Source organism: Salvelinus namaycush, chromosome 12, assembly GCF_016432855.1.
Source record: "Salvelinus namaycush isolate Seneca chromosome 12, SaNama_1.0, whole genome shotgun sequence".
Lineage (NCBI taxonomy): Eukaryota > Metazoa > Chordata > Actinopteri > Salmoniformes > Salmonidae > Salvelinus > Salvelinus namaycush.
Window position 1 is genome coordinate 48,115,248 of NC_052318.1, and position 14,084 is coordinate 48,129,331.

The following is a 14,084-nucleotide window of genomic DNA, read 5'->3' on the forward strand; positions in this document are numbered from 1 at the left end:
GATATAGCTTTACTCCGCCCAAAATCTGTCCACGAAAATAACGCCACGAAGTGAGTCATTTTGTATGGAGGTCAATGTGTCAAGTTTGGTCAACAAAAATTGTAATTGATAATTTTCTACGTGAGGTTTATTTGATCGAATAGAAGTTTCGAATGGTTGTTACCAATACACTGATATAAGTGGACGGATTTCGCATTTCGGCAACTTTGAAAAAAACTATTTATGGGAGTTGTGCCTGTAGTCATTAGATAGATATACATAGAGGACTCATGGCTATAACCCATTTTAGCATGGACATTGGGCTTGTTTGACATTGCAGCCACCGGAGAGCAACCTCTGTCAGGTAAAGTCCACAAAGCATATTGAATGTAACAAACAGTTACATGACCTACAGCATGGTCAACAGTTAATGTTTCTGACATTTTCTGACTACTAAATAACTATGATTAGAACCAGGAGAGTTACCGCAAGTCACAAAGAAAACAGGAGCTGCATGCTCTATTCCAGCACTATTTCACAGCCTAATACAATGACAACAAAATATATCAAAAACAATTTAGTCCAAACAATGTAAGCTAAATATGATGTGGCGTCCATGGTTTGATTTCTGTGTGTGTGTGTGCGTGCAAGTAGAAAAAAACATGTTGACTCACCCTATTGGGTAGAAACACCAATGCAATCACCAATGCAACACCTCTTCTTTTTTATGTTGACGAAGCAGTCTAAGAATCTGTCATACAGTACACACTTTAATTTTGTTGTTCTAGGCTACCTGGCTAAAATGCTTGCTCGCTAGCCTAACTTCCTGTCATGGGTAACATTAGCTGTTAACATTAGCTTCTACATCTAACTACATATTGAACGTTCCTCCTTTCAGGCCAGGGGCACAGTGTATGCATTTATGTTCGGATCAGAATCGCCATTATAACCATTAGCCAGTACAGAGAATTAAGTAAAACCATTAGTCCAAATCCATCTCTATCCATGGCTAATTTAGGAAAGGGACAATTTTGGCTAGGACAACAACACAAAGAGATGCAACAATTCAAGTTGTTTCTATGCTCTCAATGTGATGTGATAGGAGTGAAGCCAAATCCAAACTGGCTTCCCTTGACACTTATTTGGTGCACCAGGACCATTCACAGTTGAGCTCACTCAGTTTAGCGCAACACTGATTGGCTATTATTTAGACTTTTTTTTATTAAGGGAGGCCAAATGCCACTGACTTCCCCTGCATTCAAAGCTATGGGCGGGAACAATGTCATACTCTTTTTAACCAGACAGCATCAGATAGATAGACTACACTTACAGAGACAGAGGGGCGCTGTTTCGCACGCTCTGAAACTTTCTCCGGTGAGATACATTCAGCCTCTTGAGAATTGAAGGAAAATTATGAAAACACGGAGAGATGAAGATAAATATATATTTTTTTCCTCCTCAACTATTTGGGGAAGCCTGGCTTCCCTTGCATTCGTGAATACACTCCACTGAAAAATAAGCAGTTTCACTCATACCCTGACCTTGAGAAGGGATTGCGTGATGCAGCATGCTGGGGGGCGTTGTACGTTCCTTCATTCATTGTCCAATAGAATTTCTCTTCTTTATTGTGAATTTCCGCCAGAACTAGACACTTTTTGGTGTATTACTGCCTTTCTCAGTTCGGAATGTGCATCCACATTATGACAAAACCAAAAAATAAAGGGAAAAGGGAATGGGAAAAACCTAAATTGCACTAACCCTGCACCTATACACTATCCCCAAAAACCCACCACCCCATCCCACTACTTGGCCTAAATTATCCTACACCAGACCGTCGACTGGAAGGATGGAACCCCTTCTCTCAAAACTTCCTGTAGATCTTCTAGACTAGAATCTCTCACACACAAATGTTTCTCTGCTGCAGCAACTACCACATTATCTTCTGTGATTTCCACTCTATCAGTGCAGTGCAGTTGATTACCATGGCTGTAAACGCAATAAATCCAACCTTACTAAACGCATCCTCTCTAGCTCTCTCTCTTCAGGCCTACTACTTGGGGGCTCCCAGTCGATCACTCACCCTTGGCTCTCCTCTACTCTCTTCACTGCCTCAAAATAGGAAACTTTTGCCCCTCTCGAACTCTGGCAATCTCAACCTGTCTCTCTCACACAGGGCACTTTGGATACCCAGCTTGTAGGGCAACCATCGTTGACACACAGTGCTTTCTCTATCCCAACTGTACACTCCTCTGACTATTCCCCCTACACATTTCTCACATGGTGGGATCTCCCTTCTACACATGCTGCAACATGTCCGAAACCTTGGCACCTAAAGCACTGAAGCGGGTTCAGAACATAGGCCCTCACAGAATAGCAATTATAACCCAAACTTACCTTATTAGGAAGAAACTCTGTGTCAAAGCTCAACAAGACAGACAGGGTATTCTGTCTCGCCATTGTCTCATCAAACGGCAGGCGTCACAACACATAGGAATTTTCCTTTAATTTGATCCACCTCTACACTCAACGCTACCCCCCTGATCACCACTTTTTGAGGCGCCTACAGAAAGCAAAGCACACCACAGGTTGAGCCCCAAGCTGCGTGATTCGAAGCGTCCGCTTCCTCTGGGAGGCGGATACACAAAAAAAAATCTAAACAATTCCACTCCTAGAAACTTTCACAGATGTAATCATTCCCAGTTTGTCCTTTACCCAGCCCAACACAATATATGGGTCGGCCACAATGGAGGAATCCACTCTTTCCATCTCTGGTAGGATTCTCAGGGCAAACGTTGGAAGTCTCCATTACACGGAACCCAAACCGGCTGCGCGCGTGCGCCATCGTGCATAAATGTATTTTGTCCCCCTACACCAAACGCGATCACGACACGCAGGTTAAAATATCAAAACAAACTTGAAACATGACATTCATTTGGGGCAAGGTCGAAAAGCATTAAACATGTATGGCAATTTAGCTAGTTAACTTGCACTTGCTAGCTAATTGTCCTATTTAGCTAGCTTGCTGTTGCTAGCTAATTTGTCCTGGGATATAAACATTGAGTTGTTATTTTACCTGAGCTGCACAAGGTCCTTACTCCGACAAATTAATCCACACATAAAACGGCCAACCGAATCGTTTCTAGACTCTCTCCTCCCTCCAGGCTTTTTCATTGTTGAACTTATATGGTGATCGCATCTAAACTTTCCTAGTATTACCCCGACTACTGGCAAAACAGTGTCTTTCAATCACCCACATGGGTATAACCAATGAGGAGATGGCACGGGTACCTGCTTCTATAAACCAATGAGGAGATGGGAGAGGCAGGACTTTCAGCGTGATCTGTGTCAGAAATAGGAATGACTTCTATTTTAGCCCTTGGTATCGCGACGCTCGTTGGCGCGCCCGCGAGCAGTGTGGGTGCAATAATTGAATAACATGGATTTCTAAATTTCTTTTGCGACGCTCGCGCACGCGACGTGTCGGTCTGGTCAGCATGTAAGCGTCATCGCACCTCCTCCGTCCAAAAACTGCCAAGGTCAGAGTCATTGGGATTTTCTAAATGAGATTTCAACTCCTGCATCATCTCTCCTCCACCCTCTCTTGCCTACTTTTGAAAAAGGGCAAAGGTAATGGAGGAGAGTTAACGTGGACGAAAATGCGCTTGCATGAAATTAGAAGCTCCTCACGTGTCTTCCACTCACGCGGCATCAAGCAAATTACTTTTACAGGGGGTAGATCCCAAAATAAATGTATAAAGTGATCAAAACAAATTAAGTTAGTTGCGCAATACATTTTATAGATAAAATGTAAGTAAATGTGTGCATGCTTTTCTCCTCCGACATGGGGTGCGAGATATAAAAAATATTCAGGTAGGAGAACGCATGTGTTTCCTCGCCAAAGGGAGGCTTATGAGGTGACTACTAACAAATTTACACACTCCTCAACTGCAAAAGGCTATAAGGGCACGCCTGACACCCAAACCGATATTTAATTTCAGCATTTATAAACAAGTAGTTTTCCGTTAGGCTTTTGTCCGATAGTTTTTTGTTGAAAAGCAGATAAATAAAATTTGGCCGGGGGAAATTTGCCAGAAGAAAAAATCCCATTGCGAAATAATGCTTTTTAGCCTATTCATTGATGGAAATACATTTGACTGGTCATGCTTATCGGTTAAATTGCATAATTTAGTCGAATTAAATTGCTTTATGTGTACAGTAATTTCATTATGCATCTTTTTATCATAAGATACAGAGCCCTTGAGGGGAAAATCTGACAGACAGAGCAAGTGTTGCTGCTACTACAGTTTCTTGTGGTGCTTTCAAGACAACTGGGAACGCGAAAATATATAGGTCAAATCATGACGTCAGTGATTTCAGGTCGGAAAGTCGGAGCTCTAGAAAGAGGCTCGAGTTCCCGAGTTGTAATTCCGAGTTGGATGACGGTTCAAAACGGAGCCAGGCTGTTTCTTCTCGACAAGTTGACCAAATAATAGGTAGCCTAAACTGTTATACTGTAGGGTGCGGCAGGGTAGCCTAGTGGTTAGAGCGTTGGACTAATATGTTATACTATAGGGTGCAAGTTCAAATCTGTTGTTCTTCCCCTGAACAGGCAGTTAACCCACTGTTCCTAGGCCGTCATTGAAAATAAGAATTTGTTCTTAATAACTGACTTGCCTAGTTAAATAAAGGTTACACACACTGACCAAAAAGTTATTGTGTTGGTATTTACGTATTCCCATTACCAGTAAAACATAATCAAAACCTATTTCTTTCACTAACTTGCTGGGCTGTTTCGTTGTTCATTTGTTCAGTCATTTCATTCTCAACCAGGATGTCTATGGAACACCGTTTGGGTCTTTGTGTGTCAAATAAGCTTGTGACCAATCAGGACCTGAATATGACTACATGTCACAATAATTTAACACGTTCATACATTTTTTATGTAATTATACACATTGATTACACATCACTCGTATTCATATTTCACAACGATTCATCGATACGTATGCTATGATGCATAATAAATAGTAGATTGACTAGACTAGTGATTTTGCTGAGTTACACGTCTTGTTGGCTGAGGAAAAGTAAAAGTGCACATCAGAATTCGGTAAGAAAGACCGCACGTCTTTGCATTCTCTACTTCTTCATCACTGGAACCACCATCAAAGAAGCTAACACAGCCCTTGCACCATGTCGAGCGGAAACATTTAAACATTGTTTCACTACGGACAGTTTGATCGTCGCACAGGAGGAAACGTGTATGGACGACATTGTAGACGTTTGTGAAGAGCAATCATGTATAGAATATACTATTGTCAGTCTGTCCGGTTAGAAATCGTGCATTACATGTGTACATCCGTGAAGCATGTTTAAGGTCGTCGAAATGTGATATAGTTTCACTCCCCATTTGCAGGTAAGTTCTCATATCAGCCTCTACAAGGTTGTCTGATGACAACTGCACAATCAAGTTACAGTAGCAACGTTAGCTAACTAACCAACCTTAGAGAGCCATAAAGCTAACTAGGCTACACACTAGTGATGGGAAACTGAGGCTTTCTGAAGGCGTTGGCGCTTTTTTTCCGGCAAATTGTGCCGAAAAACTGTTATTCGGACCTTCATTATGTTGACAATGGACATTATTGACATCTGCTGGTCAACAAATAGTAAGGCGTGATGAGATGGAGTTTCCCCCCCCTCCATTGTTTTCGTCAAACGTTGATTTTGTTAACCTAACATAATCCGTTGCAATACCAGGTTTGCATTTGTTAACATCATGCTTCCCTTTTTTTGCCTTCAATTTGACTATTTTTCAAAAACTGAATCAGACATATTTATGCTAAAGACAAGCTATACTATACTAAATAAAACAAATTATTTGAAAAACAGTGCAGAAAGTGTGGTTTCACAAAATAATTATCAAAATGCTGCGTCTTAAACGGGATTTGACCTCGTAGCCCACATCTGAATGTGCCTTAGAGTACTGCTAAGGCGACAGGTCAGGTGGAACTTGATGTACAAAACCCGAAACTGTATGGGTGTGTCCAGTAGAGTCGGTGTTTGAAAGCAGCTTGGAATCGAAGAAAGCACCCAAACCATCAGTGCAATTTTACAAAATGCGAGATAAGTTTTGAAAAAGCTTGTGATCAAACAACGCTTCTGACATCATTGGGACATTTTTGATAAAGTGAAACATGCTTCGGGCACACTGCTTTGAAGTTAGCTGCTTAGTGATGAAGAGCTCTGGTATCAAAGGTAACATCACTAAACAAACTATGCTACTATGGCAATGACCAACACCGGCTGGTCCTGGTGTTCTGCCGCCCTAGGCTAGACAAAAAATTGCCGTCCTACAAGAATAGGCCAGTAAGCAAAATGATACCAAAAATATATATTTTCCACATGTTGAAGTTAGGTTCAATTTAGGTTCTGAATGAAAGTTAAAAGATGTAATTTATAGACGTCTATGTTTGTGCCAAATCAAGGCTGGTCCAGACCGGACAAAGTCTGAACCAAAAACCAACGTCCGTGGATGTAGAAATCAAGGCTGGTCTGGACTGAAACAAAAAAGCATCAGTGGCAGTCCGTGCTACTGAGTTATAGCCTACAGCAGGATGAGCGAATTCAATTTCAGGCAACGCTGTAGGCCAGGGATGGGCAACTCCAGTCCTCAGCGACGGCGTGGTGGCACTTTTTCCCCATCCCTAGTCAACACAGCGATGAAACTAATTGCATTTTAAACGGAAGTTTATGATTGGTTGATTATTGGAGTCAGATGGTTAGCTGGGGCAAAAGTGCGACACCAATCAGGCCACAGAGGACTGGAGTTGCCCATCCCTGGCCTCCAGTGTCACCTGAAATGTAATTTTAGGAATGCCCATCTATGTGGGACACCTAACGTTTTGAACCCCCCCTCCAAAAAAAAGACGGTGTGCCAATCAAATAAAAAATGCGCTAATCTGAGAAACCTGCATGATGTATAAAGTTTCTGTCTCGTTACATTGTCATACATTTGATCTCCAGTCTGTAGGCTGCCGAAAAGGCCATATACTTTTCTACCATTTGCTAGATTGCTACGGACGTATGTAAAATGTTTTTTCGGAATGTTGGAGCACAGCAGCAATGCGTTGCCAACAGCACCCGGGAGGCGCTGGGAATGGACATGATCAATATTTTGCGTCCCTACCTTTGACAAAGTGGGCACTGCTATGGTTGAGAGAAATTGTAATTGTTTTTGTGAAGAATTCTGTGAGATTTTATGTGTTGTTGGTGGCTTGGCCAGTTTACCTCTGAAAATGACGCAGTCCCAAATCTGCCGCATAAGCTGCCTAATGAGCCCTGGAACAACATTCACTTTCTACAATAAAGATCTAATCTATTCTCACTTTGCAGCCATGTAGCAAACTATCGAAGTTTACATGGTTTCAGTACTAGTGCAGCACAATGTCTTTGAGGGCCACTGTGTCTTGCAAGTTAGAGTATTTAGCTTTTAATGTTTCTTGTGCTTACCACGGTCTCTCTCCCTCACCCAGAGCTACGAATGGAGGGGTCTTCAATGCGTTTGGCACAAGCTCTGTCATCTACTGTGAAAAGAAAGAGGGGCCACTCCCTCCCAAGGAAGAAAATAGGCATTGAAGGATGGTGAGCAGAAGGGAGCAGTAAAGATGGTTGGAGAGAAGGTATAGAGCTACATGATTATGTGTAAAAGTGTAGCAGAACAGAGTGAGCAGAGAGTAGGGGTGAAGATGGAGGGAGTAACAGAGAGGGTCAAAATTGAAGAAATTCTTACACAAACAGAAGAGGTTGAGAAAAAACTAGAATCAAAGGTGGAGGCAGCAAAGGCGAGTGAGAAAATGGAAGAAATAATCCAGATTAAAACAGAGGTTGAGCCAATTCTCGAGGTAAGGATGGAGGCTGTAAAGGAGAGCAAAATAGAGGAAATTCCAGTTAAGATGGATAGTGAGAAAATGGAAGAAATCCAGACTAAAACCGAACTTTTTCCCATTCCAGAAGTAAAGATGGAGGATGTAAAGGAGAGTGAGGAAATGAAAGAAATCACGTTGGCCAGTAAAACAGAGGTTAAACAAAAGCTAGGAGTAACAATGGAGGTAGTGAAGGAGGGTGAAACAATCGTTGAGATCCAGGTTAAAACAGAAGGGGTTTTAGACGTAAAGAAAGAGGGAGACAAAGTTGTAGAGGAGCAGATGTTAGAGGCCAATAAGGAGAACAACAGTCGAAGCCCCCCCCAGAGGAAATCCAGCCTGTGAAGAGTGGGAAGGAGAGTCTGCTGGACCTCCTGGGGGCCATGAAGGTAGAGGTGACCAACAAAAGGAAGTTTAAGGCCTTAAAGGTGCAGAGGACCTCTCAGACTGTGCCAGGCCCATGCCAGCATCTATGGGGCACCACCAGTAGTTTCCAGGAGGCACTGGCATGGCTGATGTGCCAGCACTGCCCCAAGGTGAGAGACTTGGCCGTGGTCGACTCGTACTTTAGTTTTCTATCTTCTGCTGGATATCAACTGCTTCTATTGATACATCTGTTTTCACAATAGGTGGGCCATATATCTAGTCTCACCTTTCTACCAAATTCACCTTTTGTGTGTGCAGTGAGACACTGAGCCCTGAGCTGGTTGCTGCTGTCTGCTGCCGCAGCTACTTTACCTAACCAAAGCCAGGCTGAGTCAGAGCTGCTGAAGAAGCTGAGGCAACATGAAGCTATCGGAGAGGCACAGAAGAACGGGGACGTCAACAACATTGGGAAGTGTCTTCTCATTTACTCTTACTGGTACTGATTTGGCACCTGGCAGCATTTTTGAAGAAGGTTTTAACTTGCAGTGATTATGTGGTTGTTTTACTTACTTTAGTTGAATGCACTGATTGCAGTTGCTATAGAAGTAAAGTTTAAATGTAATTTGAGTCTTACTCCCTGGCTGTAGAGGTCCATAGTGTAATCTAACAGCCGTGAAACAAGCAGATATGCAATCTAATGAAGATGGCATTGTTTCAGGGTTATCATTGCTGACATGAAGGTGGGGAAGAAGCCCAACGGCAGACAGACCGCACGGCCGGCCAATCAGATCCGCTTTGATGAAGATGGGAGGGGCTACACCCAGACAGAGGCATCACTGCAGAGCTGGATGGTGGATTACGAGGAGGTACGGATAATGCCCTGGACATAGCGAGGACTAAAGTACTGAAGTAAAAATGTCCTGTCTTCATTCATAATTAAATGTCTCCAATAAAGAACAAGGAGCACTCTGTTTCTGCATATAGATTATTATTATTGATGAGACATTGATGAGGCAGGCTTATGTTTCGGCGTAATCGCCTCATCAGAGCTTTGGTAATGCTTGCATGTGTTCTATGGCTTCTGCATTTTTTAAATTGTACAATAACCCCAAATAAATAAAAATCAGTCAAACTATTCCAATAATATTCTGGCACATCCAGGAAGTCTTTTAGTGTGGGTGGTCTTTGTCTAGACTTTATTTATAGTGCTTGATTGAACTTGACCCTTGTCCTTTGACCCTGTGGTTGTCAGGAGAAGTCTATTTTCAGGGAAAAGGTCTGAACATCTTCTCCCCGAGCACTGAACCGGAGGAAGACACAGATATAGCTGCTCCGACCCTATGGGACATGGAGTTAGCCAATCAAGTGGCCCTGTCAACCAATCAAATGCCTCGTAATGGCTTTGAGGAGAGACAGTGGACCAAAGAGGGCAGGTGTGGCAGTACAATTAACAATGAGGCTGGTGAGTGTCCTGATGAGAGTTTTTCCTCGCCACTGTACTTTTGCTCGCTCTTTGGAGTCTAGGCTGGGTTACTGGCCGGTGAAGGTCGTCTGTAAATAAGAATTTGTTCTTAGACTTGCCTAGTTAAATAAAGGTTAAGTTTATAAGAAATGATTTTTTTTAAATACTGTAAAGCACAGACGACTGTTGATATAAAGAAAGGCTTTATGGATGTGATCGATTTGACTGAAGGAGAGACTGAGAAAAAGACAGTTGGGGCATGATTCGATAAGGTTTTGTTTTTCTTCTCTGATCGCAAACCACTTTTCTCCCACCTGTGTCTCAGGTCTTGAGGCGGAGGCCAGATGCCCTTCCATGAGCACGTGTTCCTGGAGAAACACCTGGAGGAAGGCTTCACGCCAGGGACCTGTCAGACACTTCATGGAGCTGGTGGTCTCGGGATGGCTAAAAATCCTACTACACAGTACAGCAGAAGAGAGAACACATAGCCTGGTTCAGGGACTACTTTCAGCAGAAAGAGGGGTCCTCAGGAGGCAGAGGTTTACCTCAAATGAACTGTGATGTCAAAATTTAAGAGAAACACAATCTTTGTAAGTAATTTATGATCACACAAATGCTAACATGGGATTTAAGGGTTGTAGACTCCTATGGCGTGACAGCCTCGTTCAGGGCTAGGGTGATCAGTATACTAAAACAATAATGACAGACACACCCTCCTGAAAACTGTCACCAGAGATTGGATGGTATTTTCCCATGAGAGAACCAATGGAGATGGTTAACAGAAACCTAGTATAGCCCTTAATCGTACACTATGTATTGCTTTGGTTGTTCAGAGACTCTTAACTATACACACCGTGCCGTTTCTCTACCTTGACAATTCCACTGTTGGTGTCTGATCAAGGAGAAGTGTATAGCAAACATGTTGTGTGCTTCAGATGGATCTGTCCTCGTGCTTGCAATTTTAAAGAGTACATATACCTACATTTAATTAACACATTGAACTCGGCACTGCAAGATTGCTTCAAAAAAGCTATCGTTATTGAGATGTTATTGAATAAACACTGTTTCAAAGTCTTGTTTGTGCTAGGATTTCTTTAAGAAGGTGAGACTCTTAAGTGTTTTTGTGATCCTGTGAAATTTCAGGAAACATTATTGCCGGTCAATAAGAAATGATTAAAAAAGGGCTTGATCGGTTTTGGCCTTAGTAACCTCACTGTAAGCCAAACAGGATAGAGGGAGAGTGTTTTGTAGAATGTTTTTAATAGAAAGGGCTTAAGGTTAAGAGAATAAAAACATTCTCCTTACAATTGTTGTGAAATGTTCCTATAAACAATTTCACAGCGTTAGTTTCCTATCCTGGGATCATGATGGATTGTTTTTCCAGGTCGCAGGTCAGCAGTGAAATCAGTGTTCATGTGTCCCAAATGGAACCGTTCCCTATATGGTGCACTAAATTTGACCAGGGCCTCTATGGGCTATGGTAAAAAATAGTACACTATATATGAAATATTTGAGACGCATCCTAAATTTACACAGGCCTTCTAAGTTTCCCGATGCCAAATTGCTTTTAGTCGTATACATTTACTCAGTCATTGCGACATTACGTTCACCCGTAAAAAGTTTTTACAGGAAAGGGGGGTTAGGAGGGTGAAAAAACAATGAAAGCAAATACTACTAATTACGGTTTTGTTTGAAAACACTTAGCAGTTCCATTGTGTGACACGATTGGAAGAATGATAGCACTTGGCACATGATTCAATGAAAGGGAGTTGCTTTGCGTTCTAAAGTAAGTTCATCCCCCAATGTTACTCATACCACACTTGCTTGTAAGGGTGAAACAACATATTATAATACCTTAGGAGGCTGAATAATTTGTAAGATGTCTATTTGACTTCTAAAAGACTGCAAACAAATGTTGCATGCTTGTTTAGGGAGTAATGTTATTACCATGGTTGGGGTCAATTCCATGTCAATTCAGAATGTAAACTTACTTCAAATTGGGTAAATTCATTAGAATTGAATCACTTTTTGACAGCATCACTTTTGATTTAAATAAAACTTCACGTAGATGTTTTCCTATGGAAGAAGTGGTCAAAAAGTGGCTTTGGACCTGAATGCCAAAACATTCAGGACAATAAAAGTGCTTGTCTTCATTACTGGAAAAATAAAAGGTTGAGTTTGATATAATTTATAAGCTTATCAAGTGTTGTCAAATGATTTTTTATTTATTGAAGACCGTGTTTTATTTTTATAAAATGTAAACTTTTTAATGTCAATTAACTACAAATGCATACTCAAGATTTGTTTTCTTCTCATATTCGCATATGTTGTAGCTTAGAACCTATTTCACATCTGAAGTTTTTGCGTTGTGCCTGCCATTGGTTGAGTCAACTGTTCTTGAATACAGGGTGTCATTTAAATCATAGGTCCATTCTATGAATTATATTTCTATCCTTTCAGATCAGGTACACCGCTAAATTCTTTGTGGTAGTAATTAGTAACTTCTAATTACTCCACAAAGATTATCACGCACTGTTGAATGAACTTAAAATGGTCATGTTTATTCTGTTATCTATATTTCAATAGGTTTCCTAGGGAGGATTGTCAGTATAATTTTAAACAAATATTCCCATTCAAGTCAACATTTCTGTGTGAACCTACAACCAGCTTTGTGGTACCATTTGAAAGTTTACATTTGAATTGTATTCCCGTTTTAGTACATTGAATCAGCCAAAACATGACACCCACCCTGTATTCAAGAGCATGTTGTCTCAACACAATTAGATGTAAAATAGGGTCTAAGTAACAACCTACGTGAATATCATAAAAAAAAAGAAAGTTAATATGAATTGACTTGGCTCATCGTGCTCTAGTGACTCCTTGTGCCGTGCCGGGCACCTGCAGGCTGACTTCAGTCGTCAGTTGAACAATGTTTACTCCCACACACTGGTGCAGTTGGCTTCGGGGTAAGCGGGCAGGTGTTAAGAAGCGTGGCTTGGCGGGTCATGTTTTGAAGGATGCATATTTTGACCTTCGCCTTCCCGAGCCTGTTGGGGAGTTGGGAGAAAAAGGGTTTGAAAATTACTCAGAGATAAGGTAGAGACACCATATTTTATGACTAACAGCTTATATATGTCCTCTACCATGACCAACTGTAATTCAGGGTTAAGGAAATGAGTTGAAATTAAATAGACCAACACATAACTACCGCAACATTACTTTTACCTGCCGGCAGGGTGGGAGTAACACAGCCTGGGGACAGAAGTAACAGCTGGTGAGAAGTGCACAATGTTCATCTTAGTGTTTCCGGTTTGTATTGCTTGTTACTTTAAACAAATGCTGCACCATTAGCCATCATTCATGTTTGTGTCCATTTGAATAATTCACGCTATAGGTTAAACATTTTAATAAAAGAGCTGTGTCAACATCACAATGTTGCGAAACCACAATATTTTGCCTACAATTAACCCGACTAAAATGTATCACATAGCTATATTAAACCATTTTCTCTACTTTAATGGGAATGTAGTAGCTGTTTTTCACTTTTTAATTACTATTCATGCTTAGCCCTACCAATCAGGTGCGCTCTAGCGGTCCTTGTCATGTGCTCTCTCGTGTCTTGATAGAATAAACGTCTTTATTCTCTTACAAATGCAAACCCATCATGCTTATCACATGTCCATGGCTTGACATAAGCTAACTGACCCTCAGAATCATGAAGATATATTTTTTTAACCACTAACCTGTCGATTTAAACGTAGTTGGAAGTGATCCATTAAGTCAATTAAGGCATAATTCATGTCATTTTCAAACAGTCACTTGTTGATATTTTGCTAAGTAAAATTTAAAAGCCACATGAAATAGAGACACAATGGCCTCTGCTTAAACGTTTATTTAATTTTATTCCATTTTACATGTTACTTTCGTACCACTCGTCTCTCCTGTAACTTCTCCCAGGCTAACACCCAATACTAGCTAGCATGATACTTGAAACCTGTGCTGTCATTTAGTCACTAGATGGGTTAGAAAATAAACATATGCTTGGAACCTTAAACTAAACACAACTCTACAACTGAAAAACACTTATGGGGGTGTTTTTTTAACTTACATTGATAAAACCACTTTCTGTTTACTCGATGAAACATGTCAGACTTGCAGTGTTTTTGCAGTGAGGTCGTTCCACATTAGGAACGTGTTAACACAAGATAGAATGATGTAGTGAAGTTATGAGAAAATGGGCTTGTTTCTTTTGCCCGTGTTACTTTTGTCCTGGCTCTGCGGAGAAACATTTCAAGTTTGAAGTTAATTTCCTGTAATTCTACACATACTTCCATGAGGTGTAGAATTTTTGTTTGCTG

The 14,084-nt window shown here is 41.2% G+C and overlaps 1 pseudogene; it reads left to right on the forward strand.

Moving 5' to 3' along the window:
* Window positions 1-1,961: 1,961 nt before the first annotated feature.
* Window positions 1,962-10,280, forward strand: LOC120057616 (annotated as a pseudogene).
* The last annotated feature ends 3,804 nt before the right edge of the window (window positions 10,281-14,084 follow it).